This window comes from Humulus lupulus, chromosome 6 (genome assembly GCF_963169125.1).
Source record: "Humulus lupulus chromosome 6, drHumLupu1.1, whole genome shotgun sequence".
Classification (NCBI taxonomy): Eukaryota; Viridiplantae; Streptophyta; class Magnoliopsida; order Rosales; family Cannabaceae; genus Humulus; species Humulus lupulus.
The window spans coordinates 140,549,796-140,573,944 of record NC_084798.1 but is presented as its reverse complement, the minus strand read 5'-3'; the positions used below and the strand labels follow the sequence as shown (position 1 = coordinate 140,573,944).

The following is a 24,149-nucleotide window of genomic DNA, read 5'->3' as shown; positions in this document are numbered from 1 at the left end:
CCCCTCAAGGGAAACGGAATAAATTACTCTTTAAAGATTTGAAACAGAAAATACAAATTTTGAGACGTAAGTGGATTTTTGAAGAACAAAAAAAAAAAATGATGTTTTCAGGGGTGCAACACGAGGACTTCCGAGGAGGTCACCCATCCCAGAACTACGCTCTCCCAAGCACGCTTAACTTCGGAGTTCTGATGGGATCCGGTGCATTAGTGCCGGTATGATCGCACCCGGAATGTTTGGTCCGCAATATTCATTTATAGCGGACGCGTGTGTCCTCCCTTTTCTCCCTCGGATCAACTAGGAACTTCTTATTCGCTGCTTGTTAGTGACCACGGTGTTAACCCCTCAAGGGAAACGGAATAAATGACTCTTTAAAGAGTTGAAACAGAAAACACAAACTTTTGAGCCGTAAGTGGATTTTTGAAGAACAAAAAAAAAAAAAAAATGAAGTTTTCAGGGGTGCAACACGAGGACTTCCCAGGAGGTCACCCATCCTAGTACTACTCTCGCCCAAGCACGCTTAACTGCGGAGTTCTGATGGGATCCGATGCATTAGTGCTGGTATGATCGCACCCGGAATGTTTCTCCCGCAACATTCATTTATAGGGAACGCGTGTGTCCTCCCTTTTCTCCCTCGGATCAACTAGGAACGTCTTATTCGCTGCTTGTTAGTGACCACGGTCTTAACCTCTCAAAGGAAACAGAATAAATGACTCTTTAAAGATTTTAAACAGAAAATACAAACTTTTGAGCCGAAAGTGGATTTTTGAAGAACAAAAAAAAATGATGTTTTCAGGGGTGCAACACGAGGACTTCCCAGGAGGTCACCCATCCTAGTACTACTCTTGCCCAAGCAAGCTTAACTGCGGAGTTCTGATGGGATCAGGTGCATTAGTGCTGGTATGATCGCACCCGGAATGTTTGGTCCGCAATATTCATTTATAGCGATCGCGTGTGTCCTCCCTTTTCTCCCTCGGATCAACTAGGAACTTCTTATTCGCTGCTTGTTAGTGACCACGGTGTTAACCCCTCAAGGGAAACAGAATAAATGTCTCTTTCAAGAGTAAAAACAGAAAATACAAACTTTTGAGCCGTAAGTGGGTTTTTGAAGAACAAAAAAAAAAAAAATGATGTTTTCAGGGGTGCAACACGAGGACATCCCAGGAGGTCACCCATCCTAGTACTACTCTCGCCCAAGCACGCATAACTGCGGAGTTCTGATGGGATCTGGTGGATTAGTGCTGGTATGATCGCCCCCGGAATGTTTGGTCCGCAATATTCATTTATAGCGAACGTGTGTGTCATCCCTTTTCTCCCTCCGATCATCTAGGAACTTCTTATTCGCTTCTTGTTTGTGACCACGGTGTTAACCCCTCAAGGGAAACGGAATAAATGACTCTTTAAAGATTTGAAACAGAAAATACAAACTTTTGAGCCGTAAGTGGATTTTTGAAGAACAAAAAAAAGAAAAAATGATGTTTTCAGGGGTGCAACATGAGGACTTCCTAGGAGGTCACCCATCCCAGTACTACTCTCGCCCAAGCATGCTTAACTGGGGAGTTCTTATGGGATCCGGTGCATTAGTGCTGGTATGATTGCACCTGGAATGTTTGGTCCGCAATTTTCATTTGTAGCTTACGCGTGTGTCCTCCCTTTTCTCCCTCGGATCAACTAGGAACTTCTTATTCGCTGCTTGTTAGTGACCACGGTGTTATCCCCTCAAGGGAAACGGAATAAATGACTCTTTAAAGATTTAAAATTGAAAATACAAACTTTTGAGCCATAAGTGGATTTTTGAAGAACAAAAAAATAAAAATATGATGTTTTCAGGTGTGCAACACGAGGACTTAACAGGAGGTCACCCATCCCAGTACTACTCTCGTCCAAGCACGCTTAACTGGGGAGTTCTGATGGGATCCGGTGCATTAGTGCTGGTATGATCGCACCCGGAATGTTTGGTCCCCATTATTCATTTATAGCGAACGCGTGTGTCCTCCCTTTTCACCCTCGGCTCAACTCGGAACTTCTTATTCGTTGCTTGTTAGTGACCACGGTGTGAACCCCTCAAGGGAAACGGAATATATGACTCTTTAAAGAGTAAAAACAGAAAATACAAACTTTTGAGCTGAAAGTGGATTTTTGAAGAACAAAAAAAAATGATGTTTTCAGGGGTGCAACACAAGGACTTCCCAGGAGGTCACCCATCCTAGTACTACTCTTGCCCAAGCAAGCTTAACTGCGGAGTTCTGATGGGATCAGGTGCATTAGTGCTGGTATGATCGCACCCGGAATGTTTGGTCCGCAATATTCATTTATAGCGAACGCGTGTGTCCTCCCTTTTCTCCCTCGGATCAACTAGGAACTTCTTATTCGCTGCTTGTTAGTGACCACGGTGTTAACCCCTCAAGGGAAACAGAATAAATGTCTCTTTCAAGAGTAAAAACAGAAAATACAAACTTTTGAGCCGTAAGTGGGTTTTTGAAGAACAAAAAAAAAAAAAATGATGTTTTCAGGGGTGCAACACGAGGACTTCCCAGGAGGTCACCCATCCTAGTACTACTCTCGCCCAAGCACGCATAACTGCGGAGTTTTGATGGGATCTGGTGGATTAGTGCTGGTATGATCGCCCCCGGAATGTTTGGTCCGCAATATTCATTTATAGCGAACGTGTGTGTCCTCCCTTTTCTCCCTCCGATCATCTAGGAACTTCTTATTCGCTTCTTGTTTGTGACCACGGTGTTAACCCCTCAAGGGAAACGGAATAAATGACTCTTTAAAGATTTGAAACAGAAAATACAAACTTTTGAGCCGTAAGTGGATTTTTGAAGAACAAAAAAAAGAAAAAATGATGTTTTCAGGGGTGCAACATGAGGACTTCCTAGGAGGTCACCCATCCCAGTACTACTCTCGCCCAAGCATGCTTAACTGGGGAGTTCTTATGGGATCCGGTGCATTAGTGCTGGTATGATTGCACCTGGAATGTTTGGTCCGCAATTTTCATTTGTAGCTTACGCGTGTGTCCTCCCTTTTCTCCCTCGGATCAACTAGGAACTTCTTATTCGCTGCTTGTTAGTGACCACGGTGTTATCCCCTCAAGGGAAACGGAATAAATGACTCTTTAAAGATTTAAAATTGAAAATACAAACTTTTGTGCCATAAGTGGATTTTTGAAGAACAAAAAAATAAAAATATGATGTTTTCAGGTGTGCAACACGAGGACTTAACAGGAGGTCACCCATCCCAGTACTACTCTCGTCCAAGCACGCTTAACTGGGGAGTTCTGATGGGATCCGGTGCATTAGTGCTGGTATGATCGCACCCGGAATGTTTGGTCCCCATTATTCATTTATAGCGAACGCGTGTGTCCTCCCTTTTCACCCTCGGCTCAACTCGGAACTTCTTCTTCGCTGCTTGTTAGTGACCACGGTGTTAACCCCTCAAGGGAAACGGAATAAATGACTCTTTAAAGAGTTGAAACAGAAAATACAAACTTTTGAGCCGTAAGTGGATTTTTGAAGAACAAAAAAAAAGAAAAATGATGTTTTCAGGGGTGCAACACGAGGACTTCCCAGAAGGTCACCCATCCTAGAAATAATCTCGCCCAAGCACGCTTAACTACAGGGTTCTGATGGGATCCGGTGCATTAGTTCTAGAATGATCGCACCCTGAATGTTTGGTCCGCAATATTCATTTATAGCGATTACGTGTGTTCTCCCTTTTCTCCCTCGGATCTACTAGGAACTTCTTATTCGCTGCTTGTTAGTGACCACGGTTTTAACCCCTCAAGGGAAACGGAACAAACGACTCTTTAAAGATTTTAAACAGAAAATACAAACTTTTGATCCGTAAGTGGATTTTTGAAGAACAAAAAAAAAAAAAAAAATGACGTTTTCAGGGGTGCAACACGAGGACTACCCAGGAGGTCACCCATCCCAGTACTACTCTCGCCAAAGCGCGCTTAACTGCGGAGTTCTGATGGGAACCGGTGCTTTAGTGCTGGTAAAATCGCACCCGGAATGTTTGGTCCGCAATATTCATTTATAGCGGACGCGTGTGTCCTCCCTTTTCTCCCTCGGATCAACTAGGAACTTCTTATTCGCTGCTTGTTAGTGACCACGGTGTTAACCCCTCAAGGGAAACGGAATAAATGACTCTTTAAAGATTTGAAACAGAAAATACAAACTTTTAAGCCGTAAGTGGATTTTTGAAGAACAAAAAAAAAAATGATGTTTTCAGGGGTGCAACACGAGGACTTCCGAGGAGGTCACCCATCCCAGTACTACGCTCTCCGAAGCACGCTTAACTTCGGAGTTCTGATGGGATCCGGTGCATTAGTGCCGGTATGATCGCACCCGGAATGTTTGGTCCGCAATATTCATTTATAGCGGACGCGTGTGTCCTCCCTTTTCTCCGTCGGATCAACTAGGAACTTCTTATTCGCTGCTTGTTAGTGACCACGGTGTTAACCCCTCAAGGGAAACGGAATAAATGACTCTTTAAAGAGTTGAAACAGAAAACACAAACTTTTGAGCCGTAAGTGGATTTTTGAAAAACAAAAAAAAAAAAAAATGAAGATTTCAGGGGTGCAACACGAGGACTTCCCAGGAGGTCACCCATCCTAGTACTACTCTCGCCCAAGCACGCTTAACTGCGGAGTTCTGATGGGATCCGATGCATTAGTGCTGGTATGATCGCACCCGGAATGTTTCTCCCGCAACATTCATTTATAGGGAACGCGTGTGTCCTCCCTTTTCTCCCTCGGATCAACTAGGAACGTCTTATTCGCTGCTTGTTAGTGACCACGGTCTTAACCTCTCAAAGGAAACAGAATAAATGACTCTTTAATGATTTTAAACAGAAAATACAAACTTTTGAGCCGTAAGTGGATTTTTGAAGAAAAAAAAAAATGATGTTTTCAGGGGTGCAACACGAGGACTTCCCAGGAGGTCACCCATCCTAGTACTACTCTCGCCCAAGCACGCTTAACTGCGGAGTTCTGATGGGATCCGATGCATTAGTGCTGGTATGATCGCACCCGGAATGTTTCTCCCGCAACATTCATTTATAGGGAACGCGTGTGTCCTCCCTTTTCTCCCTCGGATCAACTAGGAACGTCTTATTCGCTGCTTGTTAGTGACCACGGTCTTAACCTCTCAAAGGAAACAGAATAAATGACTCTTTAAAGATTTTAAACAGAAAATACAAACTTTTGAGCCGTAAGTGGATTTTTGAAGAACAAAAAAAAATGATGTTTTCAGGGGTGCCACACGAGGACTTCCCAGGAGGTCACCCATCCTAGTACTACTCTCGCCCAAGCATGCTTAACTGCGGAGTTCTGATGGGATCCGGTGCATTAGTGCTGGTATGATCGCACCCGGAATGTTTGGTCCGCAATATTCATTTATAGCGAACGCGTGTGTCCTCCCTTTTCTCCCTCGGATCAACTAGGAACTTCTTATTCGCTGCTTGTTAGTGACCACGGTGTTAACCCCTCAAGGGAAACAGAATAAATGTCTCTTTCAAGAGTAAAAACAGAAAATACAAACTTTTGAGCCGTAAGTGGGTTTTTGAAGAACAAAAAAAAAAAATGATGTTTTCAGGGGTGCAACACGAGGACTTCCCAGGAGGTCACCCATCCTAGTACTACTCTCGCCCAAGCACGCATAACTGCGGAGTTCTGATGGGATCTGGTGGATTAGTGCTGGTATGATCGCCCCCGGAATGTTTGGTCCGCAATATTCATTTATAGCGAACGTGTGTGTCCTCCCTTTTCTCCCTCCGATCATCTTGGAACTTCTTATTCGCTGCTTGTTAGTGACCACGGTGTTAACCCCTTAAGGGAAACGGAATAAATGACTCTTTAAAGATTTGAAACAGAAAATACAAACTTTTGAGCCGTAAGTGGATTTTTGAAGAACAAAAAAAAAAAAAAATGATGTTTTCAGGGGTGCAACATGAGGACTTCCTAGGAGGTCACCCATCCCAGTACTACTCTCGCCCAAGCATGCTTAACTGGGGAGTTCTTATGGGATCCGGTGCATTAGTGCTGGTATTATTGCACCTGGAATGTTTGGTCCGCAATTTTCATTTGTAGCTTTCGCGTGTGTCCTCCCTTTTCTCCCTCGGATCAACTAGGAACTTCTTATTCGCTGCTTGTTAGTGACCACGGTGTTATCCCCTCAAGGGAAACGGAATAAATGACTCTTTAAAGATTTAAAATTGAAAATACAAACTTTTGAGCCATAAGTGGATTTTTGAAGAACAAAAAAATAAAAATATGATGTTTTCAGGTGTGCAACACGAGGATTTAACAGGAGGTCACCCATCCCAGTACTACTCTCGTCCAAGCACGCTTAACTGGGGAGTTCTGATGGGATCCGGTGCATTAGTGCTGGTATGATCGCACCCGGAATGTTTGGTCCGCAATATTCATTTATAGCGAACGCGTGTGTCCTCCCTTTTCTCCCTCGGATCAACTAGGAACTTCTTATTCGCTGCTTGTTAGTGACCACGGTGTTAACCCCTCAAGGGAAACAGAATAAATGTCTCTTTCAAGAGTAAAAACAGAAAATACAAACTTTTGAGCCGTAAGTGCGTTTTTGAAGAACAAAAAAAAAAAAATTATGTTTTCAGGGGTGCAACACGAGGACTTCCCAGGAGGTCACCCATCCTAGTAATAATCTCGCCCAAGCACGCTTAACTACGGAGTTCTGATGGGATCCGGTGCATTAGTTCTAGTATGATCGCACCCTGAATGTTTGGTCCGCAATATTCATTTATAGCGAACACGTGTGTTCTCCCTTTTCTCCCTCGGATCTACTAGGAACTTCTTATTCGCTGCTTGTTAGTGACCACGGTGTTAACCCCTCAAGGGAAACGGAATAAATGACTCTTTAAAGATTTGAAATAGAAAATACAAACTTTTGAGTCGTAAGTGGATTTTTGAAGAACAAAAAAAAAAAAATGATGTTTTCAGGGGTGCAACACGAGGACATCCGAGGAGGTCACCCATCCCAGTACTACGCTCTCCCAAGCACGCTTAACTTCGGAGTTCTGATGGGATCCGGTGCATTAGTGCCGTTATGATCGCACCCGGAATGTTTGGTCCGCAATATTCATTTATAGCGGACGCGTGTGTCCTCCCTTTTCTCCGTCGGATCAACTAGGAACTTCTTATTCGCTGCTAGTTAGTGACCACGGTTTTAACCCCTCAAGGGAAACGGAATAAATGACTCTTTAAAGAGTAGAAACAGAAAATACAAACTTTTGAGCCGTAAGTGGATTTTTGAAGAACAAAAAAAAAAAAAAAAATGATGTTTTCAGGGGTGCAACACGAGGACTTCCCAGGAGGTCACCCATCCTAGAAATAATCTCGCCCAAGCACGCTTAACTACGGAGTTCTGATGGGATCCAGTGCATTAGTTCTAGTATGATCGCACCCTGAATGTTTGGTCCGCAATATTCATTTATAGCGAACACGTGTGTTCTCCCTTTTCTCCCTCGGATCTACTAGGAACTTCTTATTCGCTGCTTGTTAGTGACCACGGTGTTAACCCCTCAAGGGAAACGGAATAAATGACTCTTTAAAGATTTGAAACAGAAAATACAAACTTTTGAGCCGTAAGTGGATTTTTGAAGAACAAAAAAAAAAAAATGATGTTTTCAGGGGTGCAACACGAGGACATCCGAGGAGGTCACCCATCCCAGTACTACGCTCTCCCAAGCACGCTTAACTTCGGAGTTCTGATGGGATCCGGTGCATTAGTGCCGTTATGATCGCACCCGGAATGTTTGGTCCGCAATATTCATTTATAGCGGACGCGTGTGTCCTCCCTTTTCTCCGTCGGATCAACTAGGAACTTCTTATTCGCTGCTAGTTAGTGACCACGGTTTTAACCCCTCAAGGGAAACGGAATAAATGACTCTTTAAAGAGTAGAAACAGAAAATACAAACTTTTGAGCCGTAAGTGGATTTTTGAAGAACAAAAAAAAAAAAAAAAATGATGTTTTCAGGGGTGCAACACGAGGACTTCCCAGGAGGTCACCCATCCTAGAAATAATCTCGCCCAAGCACGCTTAACTACGGAGTTCTGATGGGATCCAGTGCATTAGTTCTAGTATGATCGCACCCTGAATGTTTGGTCCGCAATATTCATTTATAGCGAACACGTGTGTTCTCCCTTTTCTCCCTCGGATCTACTAGGAACTTCTTATTCGCTGCTTGTTAGTGACCACGGTGTTAACCCCTCAAGGGAAACGGAATAAATGACTCTTTAAAGATTTGAAACAGAAAATACAAACTTTTGAGCCGTAAGTGGATTTTTGAAGAACAAAAAAAAAAAAATGATGTTTTCAGGGGTGCAACACGAGGACATCCGAGGAGGTCATCCATCCCAGTACTACGCTCTCCCAAGCACGCTTAACTTCGGAGTTCTGATGGGATCCGGTGCATTAGTGCCGGTATGATCGCACCCGGAATGTTTGGTCCGCAATATTCATTTATAGCGGACGCGTGTGTCCTCCCTTTTCTCCGTCGGATCAACTAGGAACTTCTTATTCGCTGCTAGTTAGTGACCACGGTTTTAACCCCTCAAGGGAAACGGAATAAATGACTCTTTAAAGAGTTGAAACAGAAAATACAAACTTTTGAGCCGTAAGTGGATTTTTGAAGAACAAAAAAAAAAAAAAAATGATGTTTTCAGGGGTGCAACAGGAGGACTTCCCAGGAGGTCACCCATCCTAGAAATAATCTCGCCCAAGCACGCTTAACTACGGAGTTCTGATGGGATCCGGTGCATTAGTTCTAGTATGATCGCTCCCTGAATGTTTGGTCCGCAATATTCATTTATAGCGAACACGTGTGTTCTCCCTTTTCTCCCTCGGATCTACTAGGAACTTCTTATTCGCTGCTTGTTAGTGACCACGGTGTTAACCCCTCAAGGGAAACGGAATAAATGACTCTTTAAAGATTTGAAACAGAAAATACAAACTTTTGAGCCATAAGTGGATTTTTGAAGAACAAAAAAAAAAAAAAATGATGTTTTCAGGGGTGCAACACGAGGACTTCCTAGGAGGTCACCCATCCTAGAAATAATCTCGCCCAAGCACGCTTAACTACGGAGTTCTGATGGGTTCCGGTGCATTAGTTCTAGTATGATCGCACCCTGAATGTTTGGTCCGCAATATTCATTTATAGCGAACACGTGTGTTCTCCCTTTTCTCCCTCGGATCTACTAGGAACTTCTTATTCGCTGCTTGTTAGTGACCACGGTTTTAACCCCTCAAGGGAAACGGAACAAACGACTCTTTAAAGATTTTAAACAGAAAATACAAACTTCTGATCCGTAAGTGGATTTTTGAAGAACAAAAAAAAAAAAAAAATGACGTTTTCAGGGGTGCAACACGAGGACTTCCCAGGAGGTCACCCATCCCAGTACTACTCTCGCCAAAGCGCGCTTAACTGCGGAGTTCTGATGGGAACCGGTGCTTTAGTGCTGGTAAAATCGCACCCGGAATGTTTGGTCCGCAATATTCATTTATAGCGGACGCGTGTGTCCTCCCTTTTCTCCCTCGGATCAACTAGGAACTTCTTATTCGCTGCTTCTTTAGTGACCACGGTGTTAACCCCTCAAGGGAAACAGAATAAATGACTCTTTAAAGATTTGAAGCAGAAAATACAAACTTTTGACCCGTAAGTGGATTTTTGAAGAACAAAAAAAAAATGATGTTTTCAAGGGTGCAACACGAGGACTTCCCAAGAGGTCACCCATCCAAGAACTTCTCTCGCCCAAGCACGCTTAACTGCGGAGTTCTGATGGGATCCGATGCATTAGTGCTGGTAAGATCGCACCCGGAATGTTTGTTCCGCAACATTCATTTATAGCGAACGCGTGTGTCCTCCCTTTTCTCCCTCGGGTCAACTAGGAACGTCTTATTCGCTGCTTGTTAGTGACTACGGTCTTAACCTCTCAAAGGAAATAGAATAAATGACTCTTTAAAGATTTTAAACAGAAAATACAAACTTTTGAGCCGAAAGTGGATTTTTGAAGAACAAAAAAAAAAATGATGTTTTCAAGGGTGCAACACGAGGACTTCCCAAGAGGTCACCCATCCTAGAACTACTCTCGCCCAAGCACGCTTAACTGCGGAGTTCTGATGGGATCCGGTGCATTAGTGCTGGTATGATCGCACCCGGAATGTTTGGTCCGCAATATTCATTTATAGCGAACGCGTGTGTCCTCCCTTTTCTCATTCGGATCAACTAGGAACTTCTTATTCGTTTCTTGTTAGTGACCACGGTGTTAAACCCTCAAGGGAAACGGAATAAATGACTCTTTAAAGAGTAAAAACAGAAAATACAAACTTTTGAGCCGTAAGTGGATTTTTGAAGAACAAAAAAAAAAAAAAATGAAGTTTTCAGGGGTGCAACACGAGGACTTCCCAGGAGGTCACCCGTCCTAATAATAATCTCGCCCAACCACGCTTAACTACGGAGTTCTGATGGGATCCGGTGCATTAGTTCTAGTATGATCGCACCCTGAATGTTTGGTCCGCAATATTCATTTATAGCGAACACGTGTGTTCTCCCTTTTCTCCCTCGGATCTACTCGGAACTTCTTATTCGCTGCTTGTTAGTGACCACGGTGTTAACCCCTCAAGGGAAACGGAATAAATTACTCTTTAAAGATTTGTAACAGAAAATACAAATTTTGAGACGTAAGTGGATTTTTGAAGAACAAAAAAAAAAAATGATGTTTTCAGGGGTGCAACCCAAGGACTTCCGAGGAGGTCACCCATCCCAGAACTACGCTCTCCCAAGCACGCTTAACTTCGGAGTTCTGATGGGATCCGGTGCATTAGTGCCGGTATGATCGCACCCGGAATGTTTGGTCCGCAATATTCATTTATAGCGGACGCGTGTGTCCTCCCTTTTCTCCCTCGGATCAACTAGGAACTTCTTATTCGCTGCTTGTTAGTGACCACGGTGTTAACCCCTCAAGGGAAACGGAATAAATGACTCTTTAAAGAGTTGAAACAGAAAACACAAACTTTTGAGCCGTAAGTGGATTTTTGAAGAACAAAAAAAAAAAAAAAATGAAGTTTTCAGGGGTGCAACACGAGGACTTCCCAGGAGGTCACCCATCCTAGTACTACTCTCGCCCAAGCACGCTTAACTGCGGAGTTCTGATGGGATCCGATGCATTAGTGCTGGTATGATCGCACCCGGAATGTTTCTCCCGCAACATTCATTTATAGGGAACGCATGTGTCCTCCCTTTTCTCCCTCGGATCAACTAGGAACGTCTTATTCGCTGCTTGTTAGTGACCACGGTCTTAACCTCTCAAAGGAAACAGAATAAATGACTCTTTAAAGATTTTAAACAGAAAATACAAACTTTTGAGCCGTAAGTGGATTTTTGAAGAACAAAAAAAAAATGATGTTTTCAGGGGTGCCACACGAGGACTTCCCAGGAGGTCACCCATCCTAGTACTACTCTCGCCCAAGCATGCTTAACTGCGGAGTTCTGATGGGATCCGGTGCATTAGTTCTGGTATGATCGCACCCGGAATGTTTGGTCCGCAATATTCATTTATAGCGAACGCGTGTGTCCTCCCTTTTCTCCCTCGGATCTACTAGGAACTTCTTATTCGCTGCTTGTTAGTGACCACGGTGTTAACCCCTCAAGGGAAACGGAATAAATTACTCTTTAAAGATTTGTAACAGAAAATACAAATTTTGAGACGTAAGTGGATTTTTGAAGAACAAAAAAAAAAAATGATGTTTTCAGGGGTGCAACACAAGGACTTCCGAGGAGGTCACCCATCCCAGAACTACGCTCTCCCAAGCACGCTTAACTTCGGAGTTCTGATGGGATCCGGTGCATTAGTGCCGGTATGATCGCACCCGGAATGTTTGGTCCGCAATATTCATTTATAGCGGACGCGTGTGTCCTCCCTTTTCTCCCTCGGATCAACTAGGAACTTCTTATTCGCTGCTTGTTAGTGACCACGGTGTTAACCCCTCAAGGGAAACGGAATAAATGACTCTTTAAAGAGTTGAAACAGAAAACACAAACTTTTGAGCCGTAAGTGGATTTTTGAAGAACAAAAAAAAAAAAAAAATGAAGTTTTCAGGGGTGCAACACGAGGACTTCCCAGGAGGTCACCCATCCTAGTACTACTCTCGCCCAAGCACCCTTAACTGCGGAGTTCTGATGGGATCCGATGCATTAGTGCTGGTATGATCGCACCCGGAATGTTTCTCCCGCAACATTCATTTATAGGGAACGCATGTGTCCACCCTTTTCTCCCTCGGATCAACTAGGAACGTCTTATTCGCTGCTTGTTAGTGACCACGGTCTTAACCTCTCAAAGGAAACAGAATAAATGACTCTTTAAAGATTTTAAACAGAAAATACAAACTTTTGAGCCGTAAGTGGATTTTTGAAGAACAAAAAAAAAATGATGTTTTCAGGGGTGCCACACGAGGACTTCCCAGGAGGTCACCCATCCTAGTACTACTCTCGCCCAAGCATGCTTAACTGCGGAGTTCTGATGGGATCCGGTGCATTAGTTCTGGTATGATCGCACCCGGAATGTTTGGTCCGCAATATTCATTTATAGCGAACGCATGTGTCCTCCCTTTTCTCCCTCGGATCATCTAGGAACTTCTTATTCGCTGCTTGTTAGTGACCACGGTGTTAACCCCTCAAGGGAAACAGAATAAATGTCTCTTTCAAGAGTAAAAACAGAAAATACAAACTTTTGAGCCGTAAGTGGGTTTTTGAAGAACAAAAAAAAAAAAATGATGTTTTCAGGGGTGCAACACGAGGACTTCCCAGGAGGTCACCCATCCTAGTACTACTCTCGCCCAAGCACGCATAACTGCGGAGTTCTGATGGGATCTGGTGGATTAGTGCTGGTATGATCGCCCCCGGAATGTTTGGTCCGCAATATTCATTTATAGCGAACGTGTGTGTCCTCCCTTTTCTCCCTCCGATCATCTAGGAACTTCTTATTCGCTGCTTGTTAGTGACCACGGTGTTAACCCCTCAAGGGAAACGGAATAAATGACTCTTTAAAGATTTGAAACAGAAAATACAAACTTTTGAGCAGTAAGTGGATTTTTGAAGAACAAAAAAAAAAAAAAATGATGTTTTCAGGGGTGCAACATGAGGACTTCCTAGGAGGTCACCCATCCCAGTACTACTCTCGCCCAAGCATGCTTAACTGGGGAGTTCTTATGGGATCCGGTGCATTAGTGCTGGTATGATTGCACCTGGAATGTTTGGTGCGCAATTTTCATTTGTAGCTTACGCGTGTGTCCTCCCTTTTCTCCCTCGGATCAACTAGGAACTTCTTATTCGCTGCTTGTTAGTGACCACGGTGTTATCCCCTCAAGGGAAACGGAATAAATGACTCTTTAAAGACTTAAAATTGAAAATACAAACTTTTGAGCCATAAGTGGATTTTTGAAGAACAAAAAAATAAAAATATGATGTTTTCAGGTGTGCAACACGAGGACTTAACAGGAGGTCACCCATCCCAGTACTACTCTCGTCCAAGCACGCTTAACTGGGGAGTTCTGATGGGATCCGGTGCATTAGTGCTGGTATGATCGCACCCGGAATGTTTGGTCCCCATTATTCATTTATAGCGAACGCGTGTGTCCTCCCTTTTCACCCTCGGCTCAACTCGGAACTTCTTCTTCGCTGCTTGTTAGTGACCACGGTGTTAACCCCTCAAGGGAAACGGAATAAATGACTCTTTAAAGATTTAAAATTGAAAATACAAACTTTTGAGCCGTAAGTGGGTTTTTGAAGAACAAAAAAAAAAAATGATGTTTTCAAGGGTGCAACACGAGGACTTCCCAGGAGGTCACCCATCCTAGTACTACTCTCGCCCAAGCACGCATAACTGCGGAGTTCTGATGGGATCTGGTGGATTAGTGCTGGTATGATCGCCCCCGGAATGTTTGGTCCGCAATATTCATTTATAGCGAACGTGTGTGTCCTCCCTTTTCTCCCTCCGATCATCTAAGAACTTCTTATTCGCTGCTTGTTAGTGACCACGGTGTTAACCCCTCAAGGGAAACGGAATAAATGACTCTTTAAAGATTTGAAACAGAAAATACAAACTTTTGAGCCGTAAGGAGATATTTGAAGAACAAAAAAAAAAAAAAATGATGTTTTCAGGGGTGCAACATGAGGACTTCCTAGGAGGTCACCCATCCCAGTACTACTCTCGCCCAAGCATGCTTAACTGGGGAGTTCTTATGGGATCCGGTGCATTAGTGCTGGTATGATTGCACCTGGAATGTTTGGTCCGCAATTTTCATTTGTAGCTTACGCGTGTGTCCTCCCTTTTCTCCCTCGGATCAACTAGGAACTTCTTATTCGCTGCTTGTTAGTGACCACGGTGTTAACCCCTCAAGGGAAACGGAATAAATGACTCTTTAAAGATTTAAAATTGAAAATACAAACTTTTGAGCCGTAAGTGGGTTTTTGAAGAACAAAAAAAAAAAAATGATGTTTTCAGGGGTGCAACACGAGGACTTCCCAGGAGGTCACCCATCATAGTACTACTCTCGCCCAAGCACGCTTATCTGCGGAATTCTGATGGGATCCGGTGCATTAATGCAGGTATGATTGCACCTGGAATGTTTGGTCCGCAATATTCATTTATAGCGAACGCGTGTGTCTTCCCATTTCTGCCTTGGATCATCTAGGAACTTCTTATTCGCTACTTGTTAGTGACCACGGTGTTAACCCCTCAAGGGAAACGGAATAAATGTCTCTTTAAAGATTTCAAACAGAAATTACAAACTTTTGAGCCGTAAGTGGGTTTTTGAAGAACAAAAAAAAAAAAATGATGTTTTCAGGGGTGCAACACGAGGACTTCCCAGGAGGTCACCCATCCTAGTACTTCTCTCGCCCAAGCACGGTTAACTGCGGAGTTCTGATGGGATCCGGTGCATTAGTGCAGGTATGATCGCACCCGGAATGTTGGGTCCGCAATATTCATTTATAGCGAACGCGTGTGTCCTCCCATTTCTGCCTTGGATCATCTAGGAACTTCTTATTCGCTGCTTGTTAGTGACCACGTTGTTAACCCCTCAAGGGAAACGAAATAAATGTCTCTTTAAAGATTTAAAACAGAAATTACAAACTTTTGAGCCGTAAGTGGGTTTTTGAAGAACAAAAAAAAAAAAATGTTGTTTTCAGGGGTGCTACACGAGGACTTCCCAGGAGGTCACGCATCCTAATACTACTCTCGCCCAAGCACGCTTATCTGCGGAGTTCTGATGGGATTCGGTGCATTAGTGCTGGTATGATCGCACCCAGAATGTTTGGTCCGCAATATTCATTTATAGCGAACGCGTGTGTCCTATCTTTTCTCCCTCAGATCGTCTAGGAACTTCTTATTCGCTGCCTGTTAGTGACCACGGTGTTAACCCCTCAAGCGAAACAGAATAAATGACTCTTTAAAGATTTAAAACAGAAAATACAAACTTTTGAGCCGTAAGTGGATTTTTGAAGAACAAAAAAAAAAAAATGATGTTTTCAGGGGTGCAACACGAGGACTTCCAAGGAGGTCACCCATCCTTGTACTACTCTCGCCCAAGCACGCTTAACTGCGGAGTACTGATGGGATCCGGTGCATTAGTGCTGGTATGATCGCACCCGGAATGTTTGGTCCGCAATATTCATTTATAGCAAACGCGTGTGTCCTCCCTTTTCTCCCTCGGATCAACTAGGAACTTCTTATTCGCTGCTTGTTAGTGACCACGGTGTTAACCCCTCAAGGGAAACAGAATAAATGTCTCTTTCAAGATTTAAAACAGAAAATACAAACTTTTGAGCCGTAAGTGGGTTTTTGAAGAACAAAAAAAAAAAAAATGATGTTTTCAGGGGTGCAACACAAGGACTTCTCAGGAGGTCACCCATCCTAGTACTACTCTCGCCCAAGCACGCTTAACTGCAGAGTTCTGATGGGATCCAGTGGATTAGTACTGGTATGATCGAACCCGGAATATTTGGTCCGCAATATTCATTTATAGAGAACGCGTGTGTCCTCCCTTTTCTCCCTCGGATCAACTAGGAACTTCTTATTCGCTGCTTGTTAGTGTCCACGGTGTTAACCCCTCAAGGGAAACGGAATAAATGACTCTTCAAAGAGTTAAAACAGAAAATACAAACTTTTGAGCCATAAGTGGATTTTTGAAGAACAAAAAAAAAAAAAAAATGATGTTTTCAGGGGTGCAACATGAGGACTTCCCAGGAGGTCACCCATCCTAGTACTACTCTCGCCCAAGCACGCTTAACTGCAGAGTTCTGATGGGATCCAGTGGATTAGTACTGGTATGATCGAACCCGGAATATTTGGTCCGCAATATTCATTTATAGAGAACGCGTGTGTCCTCCCTTTTCTCCCTCGGATCAACTAGGAACTTCTTATTCGCTGCTTGTTAGTGACCACGGTGTTAACCCCTCAAGGGAAACAGAATAAATGTCTCTTTCAAGATTTAAAACAGAAAATACAAACTTTTGAGCCGTAAGTGGGTTTTTGAAGAACAAAAAAATAAAAATGATGTTTTCAGGGGTGCAACACGAGGACTTCCCAGGAGGTCACCCATCCTAGTACTACTCTCGCCCAAGCATGCTTTACTGCGGAGTTCTGATGGGATCCGGTGCATTAGTGCTGGTATGATCGCACCCGGAATGTTTGGTCCGCAATATTCATTTATAGCGAACGCGTGTGTCCTCCCTTTTCTCCCTCGGATCAACTAGGAACTTCTTATTCGCTGCTTCTTAGTGACCACGGTGTTAACCCCTCAAGGGAAACGGAATAAATGACTCTTTAAAGATTTGAAACAGAAAATACAAACTTTTGAGCAGTAAGTGGGTTTTTGAAGAACAAAAAAAAAATAATGTTTTCACGGGTGCAACACGAGGACTTCCCAGGAGATCACCCATCCTAGTACTACTCTCGCCCAAGCACGCTTAACTGCGGAGTTCTGATGGGATCCGGTGCATTAGTGCAGGTATGATCGAACCCGTAATTTTTGGTCCGCAATATTCATTTATAGCGAACGCGTGTGTCCTCCCATTTCTGCCTTGGATCATCTAGGAACTTCTTATTCGCTGCTTGTTAGTGACCACGGTGTTAACCCCTCAGGGGAAACGGAATAAGTGTCTCTTTAAAGATTTCAAACAGAAATTACAAACTTTTGAGCCGTAAGTGGGTTTTTGAAGAACAAAAAAAAAAAAAATGTTGTTTTTAGGGGTGCTACACGAGGACTTCCCAAGAGGTCACCCATCCTAATACTACTCTCGCCCAAGCACGCTTATCTGCGTAGTTCTGATGGGATTCGGTGCATTAGTGCTGGTATAATCGCACCCAGAATGTTTGGTCAGCAATATTCATTTATAGCGAACTCCTGTGTCCTATCTTTTCTCCCTCGGATCGTCGAGGAACTTCTTATTCGCTGCTTGTTAGTGACGACGGTGTTAACCCCTCAAGCGAAATAGAATAAATGACTCTTTAAAGATTTAAAACAGAAAATACAAACTTTTGAGCCGTAAGTGGATTTTTGAAGAACAAAAATAAAAAAATGATGTTTTCAGCGGTGCAAAACGAGGACTTCCAAGGAGGTCACCCATCCTAGTTCTAGTCTCGCCCAAGCACGCTTAACTGCGAAGTTCTGATGGGATCCGGTGCATTAGTGCTGGTATGATCGCACCCGGAATGTTTGGTCCGCAATATTCATTTATAGCGAACGCGTGTGTCCTCCTTTTTCTCCCTCGGATCAACTAGGAACTTCTTATTCGCTGCTTCTTAGTGACCACGGTGTTAACCCCTCAAGGGAAACGGAATAAATGACTCTTTAAAGATTTGAAACAGAAAATACAAACTTTTGAGCCGTAAGTGGATTTTTGAAGAACAAAAAAAAAAAATGATGTTTTCAGGGGTGCAACACGAGGACTTCCAAGGAGGTCACCCATCCTAGTTCTAGTCTCGTCCAAGCACGCTTAACTGCGGAGATCTGATGGGATCCGGTGCATTAGTGCTGGTATGATCGCACCCGGAATGTTTGGTTCGCAATATTCATTTATAGCAAACGCGTGTGTCCTCCCTTTTCTCCCTCGGATCAACTAGGAACTTCTTATTCGCTGCTTGTTAGTGACCACGGTGTTAACCCCTCAAGGGAAACAGAATAAATGTCTCTTTCAAGATTTAAAACAGAAAAAACATACTTTTGAGCCGTAAGTGGGTTTTTGAAGAACAAAAAAAAAAAAAATGATGTTTTCAGGGGTGCAACACAAGGACTTCTCAGGAGGTCACCCATCCTAGTACTACTCTCGCCCAAGCACGCTTAACTGCAGAGTTCTGATGGGATCCAGTGGAATAGTACTGGTATGATCGCACCCGGAATATTTGGTCCGCAATATTCATTTATAGAGAACGCGTGTGTCCGCCCTTTTCTCCCTCGGATCAACTAGGAACTTCTTATTTGCTGCTTGTTAGTGGCCACGGTGTTAACCCCTCAAGGGAAACGGAATAAATGACTCTTCAAAGAGTTCAAACAGAAAATACAAACTTTTGAGCCATAAGTGGATTTTTGCAGAACAAAAAAAAAATAATGATGTTTTCAGGGGTGCAACACGAGGACTTCCAAGGAGGTCACCCATCCTAGTACTACTCTCGCCCAAGCATGCTTAACTGCGGAGTTCTGATGGGATCCGGTGCATTAGTGCTGGTATGATCGCACCCGGAATGTTTGGTCCGCAATATTCATTTATAGCGAACGCGTGTGTCCTCCCTTTTCTCCCTCGGATCAACTAGGAACTTCTTATTCGCTGCTTGTTAGTGACCACGGTGTTAACCCCTCAAGGGAAACAGAATAAATGTCTCTTTCAAGATTTAAAACAGAAAATACAAACTTTTGAGCCGTAAGTGGGTTTTTGAAGAACAAAAAAAAAAAAAATGATGTTTTCAGGGGTGCAACACAAGGACTTCTCAGGAGGTCACCCATCCTAGTACTACTCTCGCCCAAGCACGCTTAACTGCAGAGTTCTGATGGGATCCAGTGGATTAGTACTGGTATGATCGAACCCGGAATATTTGGTCCGCAATATTCATTTATAGAGAACGCGTGTGTCCTCCCTTTTCTCCCTCGGATCAACTAGGAACTTCTTATTCGCTGCTTGTTAGTGTCCACGGTGTTAACCCCTCAAGGGAAACGGAATAAATGACTCTTCAAAGAGTTAAAACAGAAAATACAAACTTTTGAGCCATAAGTGGATTTTTGAAGAACAAAAAAAAAAAAAAAATGATGTTTTCAGGGGTGCAACATGAGGACTTCCCAGGAGTTCACCCATCCTAGTACTACTCTCGCCCAAGCACGCTTAACTGCAGAGTTCTGATGGGATCCAGTGGATTAGTACTGGTATGATCGAACCCGGAATATTTGGTCCGCAATATTCATTTATAGAGAACGCGTGTGTCCTCCCTTTTCTCCCTCGGATCAACTAGGAACTTCTTATTCGCTGCTTGTTAGTGACCACGGTGTTAACCCCTCAAGGGAAACAGAATAAATGTCTCTTTCAAGATTTAAAACAGAAAATACAAACTTTTGAGCCGTAAGTGGGTTTTTGAAGAACAAAAAAATAAAAATGATGTTTTCAGGGGTGCAACACGAGGACTTCCCAGGAGGTCACCCATCCTAGTACTACTCTCGCCCAAGCATGCTTTACTGCGGAGTTCTGATGGGATCCGGTGCATTAGTGCTGGTATGATCGCACCCGGAATGTTTGGTCCGCAATATTCATTTATAGCGAACGCGTGTGTCCTCCCTTTTCTCCCTCGGATCAACTAGGAACTTCTTATTCGCTGCTTCTTAGTGACCACGGTGTTAACCCCTCAAGGGAAACGGAATAAATGACTCTTTAAAGATTTGAAACAGAAAATACAAACTTTTGAGCAGTAAGTGGGTTTTTGAAGAACAAAAAAAAAATAATGTTTTCACGGGTGCAACACGAGGACTTCCCAGGAGATCACCCATCCTAGTACTACTCTCGCCCAAGCACGCTTAACTGCGGAGTTCTGATGGGATCCGGTGCATTAGTGCAGGTATGATCGAACCCGTAATTTTTGGTCAGCAATATTCATTTATAGCGAACGCGTGTGTCCTATCTTTTCTCCCTCAGATCGTCTAGGAACTTCTTATTCGCTGCCTGTTAGTGACCACGGTGTTAACCCCTCAAGCGAAACAGAATAAATGACTCTTTAAAGATTTAAAACAGAAAATACAAACTTTTGAGCCGTAAGTGGATTTTTGAAGAACAAAAAAAAAAAAATGATGTTTTCAGGGGTGCAACACGAGGACTTCCAAGGAGGTCACCCATCCTTGTACTACTCTCGCCCAAGCACGCTTAACTGCGGAGTACTGATGGGATCCGGTGCATTAGTGCTGGTATGATCGCACCCGGAATGTTTGGTCCGCAATATTCATTTATAGCAAACGCGTGTGTCCTCCCTTTTCTCCCTCGGATCAACTAGGAACTTCTTATTCGCTGCTTGTTAGTGACCACGGTGTTAACCCCTCAAGGGAAACAGAATAAATGTCTCTTTCAAGATTTAAAACAGAAAATACAAACTTTTGAGCCGTAAGTGGGTTTTTGAAGAACAAAAAAAAAAAAAATGATGTTTTCAGGGGTGCAACACAAGGACTTCTCAGGAGGTCACCCATCCTAGTACTACTCTCGCCCAAGCACGCTTAACTGCAGAGTTCTGATGGGATCCAGTGGATTAGTACTGGTATGATCGAACCCGGAATATTTGGTCCGCAATATTCATTTATAGAGAACGCGTGTGTCCTCCCTTTTCTCCCTCGGATCAACTAGGAACTTCTTATTCGCTGCTTGTTAGTGTCCACGGTGTTAACCCCTCAAGGGAAACGGAATAAATGACTCTTCAAAGAGTTAAAACAGAAAATACAAACTTTTGAGCCATAAGTGGATTTTTGAAGAACAAAAAAAAAAAAAAAATGATGTTTTCAGGGGTGCAACATGAGGACTTCCCAGGAGGTCACCCATCCTAGTACTACTCTCGCCCAAGCACGCTTAACTGCAGAGTTCTGATGGGATCCAGTGGATTAGTACTGGTATGATCGAACCCGGAATATTTGGTCCGCAATATTCATTTATAGAGAACGCGTGTGTCCTCCCTTTTCTCCCTCGGATCAACTAGGAACTTCTTATTCGCTGCTTGTTAGTGACCACGGTGTTAACCCCTCAAGGGAAACAGAATAAATGTCTCTTTCAAGATTTAAAACAGAAAATACAAACTTTTGAGCCGTAAGTGGGTTTTTGAAGAACAAAAAAATAAAAATGATGTTTTCAGGGGTGCAACACGAGGACTTCCCAGGAGGTCACCCATCCTAGTACTACTCTCGCCCAAGCATGCTTTACTGCGGAGTTCTGATGGGATCCGGTGCATTAGTGCTGGTATGATCGCACCCGGAATGTTTGGTCCGCAATATTCATTTATAGCGAACGCGTGTGTCCTCCCTTTTCTCCCTCGGATCAACTAGGAACTTCTTATTCGCTGCTTCTTAGTGACCACGGTGTTAACCCCTCAAGGGAAACGGAATAAATGACTCTTTAAAGATTTGAAACAGAAAATACAAACTTTTGAGCAGTAAGTGGGTTTTTGAAGAACAAAAAAAAAATAATGTTTTCACGGGTGCAACACGAGGACTTCCCAGGAGATCACCCATCCTAGTACTACTCTCGCCCAAGCACGCTTAACTGCGGAGTTCTGATGGGATCCGGTGCATTAGTGCAGGTATGATCGAACCCGTAATTTTTGGTCCGCAATATTCATTTATAGCGAACGCGTGTGTCCTCCCATTTCTGCCTTGGATCATCTAGGAACTTCTTATTCGCTGCTTGTTAGTGACCACGGTGTTAACCCCTCAGGGGAAACGGAATAAGTGTCTCTTTAAAGATTTCAAACAGAAATTACAAACTTTTGAGCCGTAAGTGGGTTTTTGAAGAACAAAAAAAAAAAAAATGTTGTTTTTAGGGGTGCTACACGAGGACTTCCCAAGAGGTCACCCATCCTAATACTACTCTCGCCCAAGCACGCTTATCTGCGTAGTTCTGATGGGATTCGGTGCATTAGTGCTGGTATAATCGCACCCAGAATGTTTGGTCAGCAATATTCATTTATAGCGAACTCCTGTGTCCTATCTTTTCTCCCTCGGATCGTCGAGGAACTTCTTATTCGCTGCTTGTTAGTGACGACGGTGTTAACCCCTCAAGCGAAATAGAATAAATGACTCTTTAAAGATTTAAAACAGAAAATACAAACTTTTGAGCCGTAAGTGGATTTTTGAAGAACAAAAATAAAAAAATGATGTTTTCAGCGGTGCAAAACGAGGACTTCCAAGGAGGTCACCCATCCTAGTTCTAGTCTCGCCCAAGCACGCTTAACTGCGAAGTTCTGATGGGATCCGGTGCATTAGTGCTGGTATGATCGCACCCGGAATGTTTGGTCCGCAATATTCATTTATAGCGAACGCGTGTGTCCTCCCTTTTCTCCCTCGGATCAACTAGGAACTTCTTATTCGCTGCTTCTTAGTGACCACGGTGTTAACCCCTCAAGGGAAACGGAATAAATGACTCTTTAAAGATTTGAAACAGAAAATACAAACTTTTGAGCCGTAAGTGGATTTTTGAAGAACAAAAAAAAAAAATGATGTTTTCAGGGGTGCAACACGAGGACTTCCAAGGAGGTCACCCATCCTAGTTCTAGTCTCGTCCAAGCACGCTTAACTGCGGAGATCTGATGGGATCCGGTGCATTAGTGCTGGTATGATCGCACCCGGAATGTTTGGTTCGCAATATTCATTTATAGCAAACGCGTGTGTCCTCCCTTTTCTCCCTCGGATCAACTAGGAACTTCTTATTCGCTGCTTGTTAGTGACCACGGTGTTAACCCCTCAAGGGAAACAGAATAAATGTCTCTTTCAAGATTTAAAACAGAAAAAACATACTTTTGAGCCGTAAGTGGGTTTTTGAAGAACAAAAAAAAAAAAAATGATGTTTTCAGGGGTGCAACACAAGGACTTCTCAGGAGGTCACCCATCCTAGTACTACTCTCGCCCAAGCACGCTTAACTGCAGAGTTCTGATGGGATCCAGTGGAATAGTACTGGTATGATCGCACCCGGAATATTTGGTCCGCAATATTCATTTATAGAGAACGCGTGTGTCCGCCCTTTTCTCCCTCGGATCAACTAGGAACTTCTTATTTGCTGCTTGTTAGTGGCCACGGTGTTAACCCCTCAAGGGAAACGGAATAAATGACTCTTCAAAGAGTTCAAACAGAAAATACAAACTTTTGAGCCATAAGTGGATTTTTGCAGAACAAAAAAAAAATAATGATGTTTTCAGGGGTGCAACACGAGGACTTCCAAGGAGGTCACCCATCCTAGTACTACTCTCGCCCAAGCATGCTTAACTGCGGAGTTCTGATGGGATCCGGTGCATTAGTGCTGGTATGATCGCACCCGGAATGTTTGGTCCGCAATATTCATTTATAGCGAACGCGTGTGTCCTCCCTTTTCTCCCTCGGATCAACTAGGAACTTCTTATTCGCTGCTTGTTAGTGACCACGGTGTTAACCCCTCAAGGGAAACAGAATAAATGTCTCTTTCAAGATTTAAAACAGAAAATACAAACTTTTGAGCCGTAAGTGGGTTTTTGAAGAACAAAAAAAAAAAAAATGATGTTTTCAGGGGTGCAACACAAGGACTTCTCAGGAGGTCACCCATCCTAGTACTACTCTCGCCCAAGCACGCTTAACTGCAGAGTTCTGATGGGATCCAGTGGATTAGTACTGGTATGATCGAACCCGGAATATTTGGTCCGCAATATTCATTTATAGAGAACGCGTGTGTCCTCCCTTTTCTCCCTCGGATCAACTAGGAACTTCTTATTCGCTGCTTGTTAGTGTCCACGGTGTTAACCCCTCAAGGGAAACGGAATAAATGACTCTTCAAAGAGTTAAAACAGAAAATACAAACTTTTGAGCCATAAGTGGATTTTTGAAGAACAAAAAAAAAAAAAAAATGATGTTTTCA

The 24,149-nt window shown here is 43.3% G+C and overlaps 70 non-coding genes across 70 annotated transcripts; all 70 read right to left on the bottom strand.

Moving 5' to 3' along the window:
• Positions 1–110: 110 nt before the first annotated feature.
• Positions 111–229, bottom strand: LOC133786595 (5S ribosomal RNA). The gene has a single exon (XR_009871746.1). It is a non-coding gene; the product is annotated as a 5S ribosomal RNA (ribosomal RNA).
• A 227-nt stretch (positions 230–456) lies between these two features.
• LOC133787996 (5S ribosomal RNA) lies at positions 457–575 on the bottom strand. The gene has a single exon (XR_009872980.1). It is a non-coding gene; the product is annotated as a 5S ribosomal RNA (ribosomal RNA).
• A 220-nt stretch (positions 576–795) lies between these two features.
• Positions 796–914, bottom strand: LOC133786383 (5S ribosomal RNA). The gene has a single exon (XR_009871546.1). It is a non-coding gene; the product is annotated as a 5S ribosomal RNA (ribosomal RNA).
• Positions 915–1,139: 225 nt separating this feature from the next.
• LOC133786794 (5S ribosomal RNA) lies at positions 1,140–1,258 on the bottom strand. The gene has a single exon (XR_009871937.1). It is a non-coding gene; the product is annotated as a 5S ribosomal RNA (ribosomal RNA).
• Positions 1,259–1,484: 226 nt separating this feature from the next.
• On the bottom strand, positions 1,485–1,603 carry LOC133786923 (5S ribosomal RNA). Its single transcript, XR_009872062.1, has one exon. It is a non-coding gene; the product is annotated as a 5S ribosomal RNA (ribosomal RNA).
• A 226-nt stretch (positions 1,604–1,829) lies between these two features.
• On the bottom strand, positions 1,830–1,948 carry LOC133786771 (5S ribosomal RNA). The gene has a single exon (XR_009871915.1). It is a non-coding gene; the product is annotated as a 5S ribosomal RNA (ribosomal RNA).
• Positions 1,949–2,168: 220 nt separating this feature from the next.
• LOC133788040 (5S ribosomal RNA) lies at positions 2,169–2,287 on the bottom strand. Its single transcript, XR_009873021.1, has one exon. It is a non-coding gene; the product is annotated as a 5S ribosomal RNA (ribosomal RNA).
• Positions 2,288–2,512: 225 nt separating this feature from the next.
• Positions 2,513–2,631, bottom strand: LOC133786779 (5S ribosomal RNA). The gene has a single exon (XR_009871923.1). It is a non-coding gene; the product is annotated as a 5S ribosomal RNA (ribosomal RNA).
• A 226-nt stretch (positions 2,632–2,857) lies between these two features.
• Positions 2,858–2,976, bottom strand: LOC133786922 (5S ribosomal RNA). The gene has a single exon (XR_009872061.1). It is a non-coding gene; the product is annotated as a 5S ribosomal RNA (ribosomal RNA).
• Positions 2,977–3,202: 226 nt separating this feature from the next.
• Positions 3,203–3,321, bottom strand: LOC133786770 (5S ribosomal RNA). Its single transcript, XR_009871914.1, has one exon. It is a non-coding gene; the product is annotated as a 5S ribosomal RNA (ribosomal RNA).
• A 226-nt stretch (positions 3,322–3,547) lies between these two features.
• LOC133787085 (5S ribosomal RNA) lies at positions 3,548–3,666 on the bottom strand. The gene has a single exon (XR_009872215.1). It is a non-coding gene; the product is annotated as a 5S ribosomal RNA (ribosomal RNA).
• A 228-nt stretch (positions 3,667–3,894) lies between these two features.
• LOC133786933 (5S ribosomal RNA) lies at positions 3,895–4,013 on the bottom strand. Its single transcript, XR_009872071.1, has one exon. It is a non-coding gene; the product is annotated as a 5S ribosomal RNA (ribosomal RNA).
• Positions 4,014–4,235: 222 nt separating this feature from the next.
• On the bottom strand, positions 4,236–4,354 carry LOC133786722 (5S ribosomal RNA). Its single transcript, XR_009871866.1, has one exon. It is a non-coding gene; the product is annotated as a 5S ribosomal RNA (ribosomal RNA).
• A 226-nt stretch (positions 4,355–4,580) lies between these two features.
• LOC133787984 (5S ribosomal RNA) lies at positions 4,581–4,699 on the bottom strand. Its single transcript, XR_009872969.1, has one exon. It is a non-coding gene; the product is annotated as a 5S ribosomal RNA (ribosomal RNA).
• Positions 4,700–4,918: 219 nt separating this feature from the next.
• LOC133787973 (5S ribosomal RNA) lies at positions 4,919–5,037 on the bottom strand. The gene has a single exon (XR_009872958.1). It is a non-coding gene; the product is annotated as a 5S ribosomal RNA (ribosomal RNA).
• Positions 5,038–5,257: 220 nt separating this feature from the next.
• Positions 5,258–5,376, bottom strand: LOC133787872 (5S ribosomal RNA). The gene has a single exon (XR_009872861.1). It is a non-coding gene; the product is annotated as a 5S ribosomal RNA (ribosomal RNA).
• A 223-nt stretch (positions 5,377–5,599) lies between these two features.
• LOC133786427 (5S ribosomal RNA) lies at positions 5,600–5,718 on the bottom strand. Its single transcript, XR_009871589.1, has one exon. It is a non-coding gene; the product is annotated as a 5S ribosomal RNA (ribosomal RNA).
• Positions 5,719–5,944: 226 nt separating this feature from the next.
• On the bottom strand, positions 5,945–6,063 carry LOC133787010 (5S ribosomal RNA). Its single transcript, XR_009872146.1, has one exon. It is a non-coding gene; the product is annotated as a 5S ribosomal RNA (ribosomal RNA).
• Positions 6,064–6,289: 226 nt separating this feature from the next.
• Positions 6,290–6,408, bottom strand: LOC133786797 (5S ribosomal RNA). The gene has a single exon (XR_009871940.1). It is a non-coding gene; the product is annotated as a 5S ribosomal RNA (ribosomal RNA).
• Positions 6,409–6,632: 224 nt separating this feature from the next.
• LOC133786312 (5S ribosomal RNA) lies at positions 6,633–6,751 on the bottom strand. Its single transcript, XR_009871478.1, has one exon. It is a non-coding gene; the product is annotated as a 5S ribosomal RNA (ribosomal RNA).
• Positions 6,752–6,975: 224 nt separating this feature from the next.
• Positions 6,976–7,094, bottom strand: LOC133786929 (5S ribosomal RNA). Its single transcript, XR_009872068.1, has one exon. It is a non-coding gene; the product is annotated as a 5S ribosomal RNA (ribosomal RNA).
• Positions 7,095–7,322: 228 nt separating this feature from the next.
• On the bottom strand, positions 7,323–7,441 carry LOC133786793 (5S ribosomal RNA). The gene has a single exon (XR_009871936.1). It is a non-coding gene; the product is annotated as a 5S ribosomal RNA (ribosomal RNA).
• Positions 7,442–7,665: 224 nt separating this feature from the next.
• On the bottom strand, positions 7,666–7,784 carry LOC133786928 (5S ribosomal RNA). The gene has a single exon (XR_009872067.1). It is a non-coding gene; the product is annotated as a 5S ribosomal RNA (ribosomal RNA).
• A 228-nt stretch (positions 7,785–8,012) lies between these two features.
• Positions 8,013–8,131, bottom strand: LOC133786791 (5S ribosomal RNA). Its single transcript, XR_009871934.1, has one exon. It is a non-coding gene; the product is annotated as a 5S ribosomal RNA (ribosomal RNA).
• A 224-nt stretch (positions 8,132–8,355) lies between these two features.
• On the bottom strand, positions 8,356–8,474 carry LOC133786812 (5S ribosomal RNA). Its single transcript, XR_009871954.1, has one exon. It is a non-coding gene; the product is annotated as a 5S ribosomal RNA (ribosomal RNA).
• A 227-nt stretch (positions 8,475–8,701) lies between these two features.
• LOC133787050 (5S ribosomal RNA) lies at positions 8,702–8,820 on the bottom strand. Its single transcript, XR_009872184.1, has one exon. It is a non-coding gene; the product is annotated as a 5S ribosomal RNA (ribosomal RNA).
• A 226-nt stretch (positions 8,821–9,046) lies between these two features.
• LOC133786927 (5S ribosomal RNA) lies at positions 9,047–9,165 on the bottom strand. Its single transcript, XR_009872066.1, has one exon. It is a non-coding gene; the product is annotated as a 5S ribosomal RNA (ribosomal RNA).
• A 227-nt stretch (positions 9,166–9,392) lies between these two features.
• LOC133786742 (5S ribosomal RNA) lies at positions 9,393–9,511 on the bottom strand. Its single transcript, XR_009871887.1, has one exon. It is a non-coding gene; the product is annotated as a 5S ribosomal RNA (ribosomal RNA).
• Positions 9,512–9,733: 222 nt separating this feature from the next.
• Positions 9,734–9,852, bottom strand: LOC133786457 (5S ribosomal RNA). Its single transcript, XR_009871617.1, has one exon. It is a non-coding gene; the product is annotated as a 5S ribosomal RNA (ribosomal RNA).
• Positions 9,853–10,074: 222 nt separating this feature from the next.
• On the bottom strand, positions 10,075–10,193 carry LOC133787095 (5S ribosomal RNA). The gene has a single exon (XR_009872219.1). It is a non-coding gene; the product is annotated as a 5S ribosomal RNA (ribosomal RNA).
• A 226-nt stretch (positions 10,194–10,419) lies between these two features.
• Positions 10,420–10,538, bottom strand: LOC133787022 (5S ribosomal RNA). The gene has a single exon (XR_009872157.1). It is a non-coding gene; the product is annotated as a 5S ribosomal RNA (ribosomal RNA).
• Positions 10,539–10,760: 222 nt separating this feature from the next.
• Positions 10,761–10,879, bottom strand: LOC133786803 (5S ribosomal RNA). Its single transcript, XR_009871945.1, has one exon. It is a non-coding gene; the product is annotated as a 5S ribosomal RNA (ribosomal RNA).
• Positions 10,880–11,106: 227 nt separating this feature from the next.
• LOC133787962 (5S ribosomal RNA) lies at positions 11,107–11,225 on the bottom strand. The gene has a single exon (XR_009872947.1). It is a non-coding gene; the product is annotated as a 5S ribosomal RNA (ribosomal RNA).
• Positions 11,226–11,446: 221 nt separating this feature from the next.
• On the bottom strand, positions 11,447–11,565 carry LOC133788143 (5S ribosomal RNA). Its single transcript, XR_009873119.1, has one exon. It is a non-coding gene; the product is annotated as a 5S ribosomal RNA (ribosomal RNA).
• A 222-nt stretch (positions 11,566–11,787) lies between these two features.
• Positions 11,788–11,906, bottom strand: LOC133786701 (5S ribosomal RNA). The gene has a single exon (XR_009871845.1). It is a non-coding gene; the product is annotated as a 5S ribosomal RNA (ribosomal RNA).
• A 227-nt stretch (positions 11,907–12,133) lies between these two features.
• On the bottom strand, positions 12,134–12,252 carry LOC133786451 (5S ribosomal RNA). The gene has a single exon (XR_009871611.1). It is a non-coding gene; the product is annotated as a 5S ribosomal RNA (ribosomal RNA).
• A 221-nt stretch (positions 12,253–12,473) lies between these two features.
• LOC133788142 (5S ribosomal RNA) lies at positions 12,474–12,592 on the bottom strand. Its single transcript, XR_009873118.1, has one exon. It is a non-coding gene; the product is annotated as a 5S ribosomal RNA (ribosomal RNA).
• Positions 12,593–12,816: 224 nt separating this feature from the next.
• On the bottom strand, positions 12,817–12,935 carry LOC133786425 (5S ribosomal RNA). The gene has a single exon (XR_009871587.1). It is a non-coding gene; the product is annotated as a 5S ribosomal RNA (ribosomal RNA).
• A 226-nt stretch (positions 12,936–13,161) lies between these two features.
• LOC133786921 (5S ribosomal RNA) lies at positions 13,162–13,280 on the bottom strand. The gene has a single exon (XR_009872060.1). It is a non-coding gene; the product is annotated as a 5S ribosomal RNA (ribosomal RNA).
• Positions 13,281–13,506: 226 nt separating this feature from the next.
• LOC133786767 (5S ribosomal RNA) lies at positions 13,507–13,625 on the bottom strand. The gene has a single exon (XR_009871912.1). It is a non-coding gene; the product is annotated as a 5S ribosomal RNA (ribosomal RNA).
• Positions 13,626–13,848: 223 nt separating this feature from the next.
• Positions 13,849–13,967, bottom strand: LOC133786459 (5S ribosomal RNA). The gene has a single exon (XR_009871619.1). It is a non-coding gene; the product is annotated as a 5S ribosomal RNA (ribosomal RNA).
• A 226-nt stretch (positions 13,968–14,193) lies between these two features.
• LOC133786920 (5S ribosomal RNA) lies at positions 14,194–14,312 on the bottom strand. Its single transcript, XR_009872059.1, has one exon. It is a non-coding gene; the product is annotated as a 5S ribosomal RNA (ribosomal RNA).
• A 224-nt stretch (positions 14,313–14,536) lies between these two features.
• LOC133786401 (5S ribosomal RNA) lies at positions 14,537–14,655 on the bottom strand. Its single transcript, XR_009871564.1, has one exon. It is a non-coding gene; the product is annotated as a 5S ribosomal RNA (ribosomal RNA).
• A 224-nt stretch (positions 14,656–14,879) lies between these two features.
• On the bottom strand, positions 14,880–14,998 carry LOC133787059 (5S ribosomal RNA). The gene has a single exon (XR_009872192.1). It is a non-coding gene; the product is annotated as a 5S ribosomal RNA (ribosomal RNA).
• A 224-nt stretch (positions 14,999–15,222) lies between these two features.
• On the bottom strand, positions 15,223–15,341 carry LOC133786926 (5S ribosomal RNA). Its single transcript, XR_009872065.1, has one exon. It is a non-coding gene; the product is annotated as a 5S ribosomal RNA (ribosomal RNA).
• A 224-nt stretch (positions 15,342–15,565) lies between these two features.
• LOC133788046 (5S ribosomal RNA) lies at positions 15,566–15,684 on the bottom strand. Its single transcript, XR_009873027.1, has one exon. It is a non-coding gene; the product is annotated as a 5S ribosomal RNA (ribosomal RNA).
• A 225-nt stretch (positions 15,685–15,909) lies between these two features.
• On the bottom strand, positions 15,910–16,028 carry LOC133786728 (5S ribosomal RNA). The gene has a single exon (XR_009871872.1). It is a non-coding gene; the product is annotated as a 5S ribosomal RNA (ribosomal RNA).
• A 227-nt stretch (positions 16,029–16,255) lies between these two features.
• On the bottom strand, positions 16,256–16,374 carry LOC133786840 (5S ribosomal RNA). The gene has a single exon (XR_009871981.1). It is a non-coding gene; the product is annotated as a 5S ribosomal RNA (ribosomal RNA).
• Positions 16,375–16,598: 224 nt separating this feature from the next.
• LOC133787196 (5S ribosomal RNA) lies at positions 16,599–16,717 on the bottom strand. The gene has a single exon (XR_009872231.1). It is a non-coding gene; the product is annotated as a 5S ribosomal RNA (ribosomal RNA).
• A 221-nt stretch (positions 16,718–16,938) lies between these two features.
• LOC133786305 (5S ribosomal RNA) lies at positions 16,939–17,057 on the bottom strand. The gene has a single exon (XR_009871471.1). It is a non-coding gene; the product is annotated as a 5S ribosomal RNA (ribosomal RNA).
• Positions 17,058–17,282: 225 nt separating this feature from the next.
• Positions 17,283–17,401, bottom strand: LOC133786818 (5S ribosomal RNA). The gene has a single exon (XR_009871960.1). It is a non-coding gene; the product is annotated as a 5S ribosomal RNA (ribosomal RNA).
• Positions 17,402–17,625: 224 nt separating this feature from the next.
• LOC133786896 (5S ribosomal RNA) lies at positions 17,626–17,744 on the bottom strand. The gene has a single exon (XR_009872037.1). It is a non-coding gene; the product is annotated as a 5S ribosomal RNA (ribosomal RNA).
• Positions 17,745–17,967: 223 nt separating this feature from the next.
• Positions 17,968–18,086, bottom strand: LOC133786561 (5S ribosomal RNA). The gene has a single exon (XR_009871715.1). It is a non-coding gene; the product is annotated as a 5S ribosomal RNA (ribosomal RNA).
• Positions 18,087–18,311: 225 nt separating this feature from the next.
• On the bottom strand, positions 18,312–18,430 carry LOC133786367 (5S ribosomal RNA). The gene has a single exon (XR_009871531.1). It is a non-coding gene; the product is annotated as a 5S ribosomal RNA (ribosomal RNA).
• A 224-nt stretch (positions 18,431–18,654) lies between these two features.
• On the bottom strand, positions 18,655–18,773 carry LOC133787296 (5S ribosomal RNA). Its single transcript, XR_009872325.1, has one exon. It is a non-coding gene; the product is annotated as a 5S ribosomal RNA (ribosomal RNA).
• Positions 18,774–18,998: 225 nt separating this feature from the next.
• Positions 18,999–19,117, bottom strand: LOC133786727 (5S ribosomal RNA). Its single transcript, XR_009871871.1, has one exon. It is a non-coding gene; the product is annotated as a 5S ribosomal RNA (ribosomal RNA).
• A 227-nt stretch (positions 19,118–19,344) lies between these two features.
• Positions 19,345–19,463, bottom strand: LOC133787054 (5S ribosomal RNA). Its single transcript, XR_009872187.1, has one exon. It is a non-coding gene; the product is annotated as a 5S ribosomal RNA (ribosomal RNA).
• Positions 19,464–19,687: 224 nt separating this feature from the next.
• Positions 19,688–19,806, bottom strand: LOC133787195 (5S ribosomal RNA). The gene has a single exon (XR_009872230.1). It is a non-coding gene; the product is annotated as a 5S ribosomal RNA (ribosomal RNA).
• A 221-nt stretch (positions 19,807–20,027) lies between these two features.
• LOC133786304 (5S ribosomal RNA) lies at positions 20,028–20,146 on the bottom strand. The gene has a single exon (XR_009871470.1). It is a non-coding gene; the product is annotated as a 5S ribosomal RNA (ribosomal RNA).
• A 224-nt stretch (positions 20,147–20,370) lies between these two features.
• On the bottom strand, positions 20,371–20,489 carry LOC133788045 (5S ribosomal RNA). Its single transcript, XR_009873026.1, has one exon. It is a non-coding gene; the product is annotated as a 5S ribosomal RNA (ribosomal RNA).
• Positions 20,490–20,714: 225 nt separating this feature from the next.
• Positions 20,715–20,833, bottom strand: LOC133786726 (5S ribosomal RNA). The gene has a single exon (XR_009871870.1). It is a non-coding gene; the product is annotated as a 5S ribosomal RNA (ribosomal RNA).
• Positions 20,834–21,060: 227 nt separating this feature from the next.
• On the bottom strand, positions 21,061–21,179 carry LOC133786838 (5S ribosomal RNA). Its single transcript, XR_009871979.1, has one exon. It is a non-coding gene; the product is annotated as a 5S ribosomal RNA (ribosomal RNA).
• Positions 21,180–21,403: 224 nt separating this feature from the next.
• Positions 21,404–21,522, bottom strand: LOC133787194 (5S ribosomal RNA). Its single transcript, XR_009872229.1, has one exon. It is a non-coding gene; the product is annotated as a 5S ribosomal RNA (ribosomal RNA).
• A 221-nt stretch (positions 21,523–21,743) lies between these two features.
• On the bottom strand, positions 21,744–21,862 carry LOC133786303 (5S ribosomal RNA). Its single transcript, XR_009871469.1, has one exon. It is a non-coding gene; the product is annotated as a 5S ribosomal RNA (ribosomal RNA).
• Positions 21,863–22,087: 225 nt separating this feature from the next.
• Positions 22,088–22,206, bottom strand: LOC133786817 (5S ribosomal RNA). Its single transcript, XR_009871959.1, has one exon. It is a non-coding gene; the product is annotated as a 5S ribosomal RNA (ribosomal RNA).
• A 224-nt stretch (positions 22,207–22,430) lies between these two features.
• Positions 22,431–22,549, bottom strand: LOC133786895 (5S ribosomal RNA). Its single transcript, XR_009872036.1, has one exon. It is a non-coding gene; the product is annotated as a 5S ribosomal RNA (ribosomal RNA).
• A 223-nt stretch (positions 22,550–22,772) lies between these two features.
• On the bottom strand, positions 22,773–22,891 carry LOC133786560 (5S ribosomal RNA). Its single transcript, XR_009871714.1, has one exon. It is a non-coding gene; the product is annotated as a 5S ribosomal RNA (ribosomal RNA).
• A 225-nt stretch (positions 22,892–23,116) lies between these two features.
• LOC133786366 (5S ribosomal RNA) lies at positions 23,117–23,235 on the bottom strand. The gene has a single exon (XR_009871530.1). It is a non-coding gene; the product is annotated as a 5S ribosomal RNA (ribosomal RNA).
• A 224-nt stretch (positions 23,236–23,459) lies between these two features.
• On the bottom strand, positions 23,460–23,578 carry LOC133787283 (5S ribosomal RNA). The gene has a single exon (XR_009872313.1). It is a non-coding gene; the product is annotated as a 5S ribosomal RNA (ribosomal RNA).
• A 225-nt stretch (positions 23,579–23,803) lies between these two features.
• Positions 23,804–23,922, bottom strand: LOC133786725 (5S ribosomal RNA). Its single transcript, XR_009871869.1, has one exon. It is a non-coding gene; the product is annotated as a 5S ribosomal RNA (ribosomal RNA).
• Between the last annotated feature and the right edge of the window lie 227 nt (positions 23,923–24,149).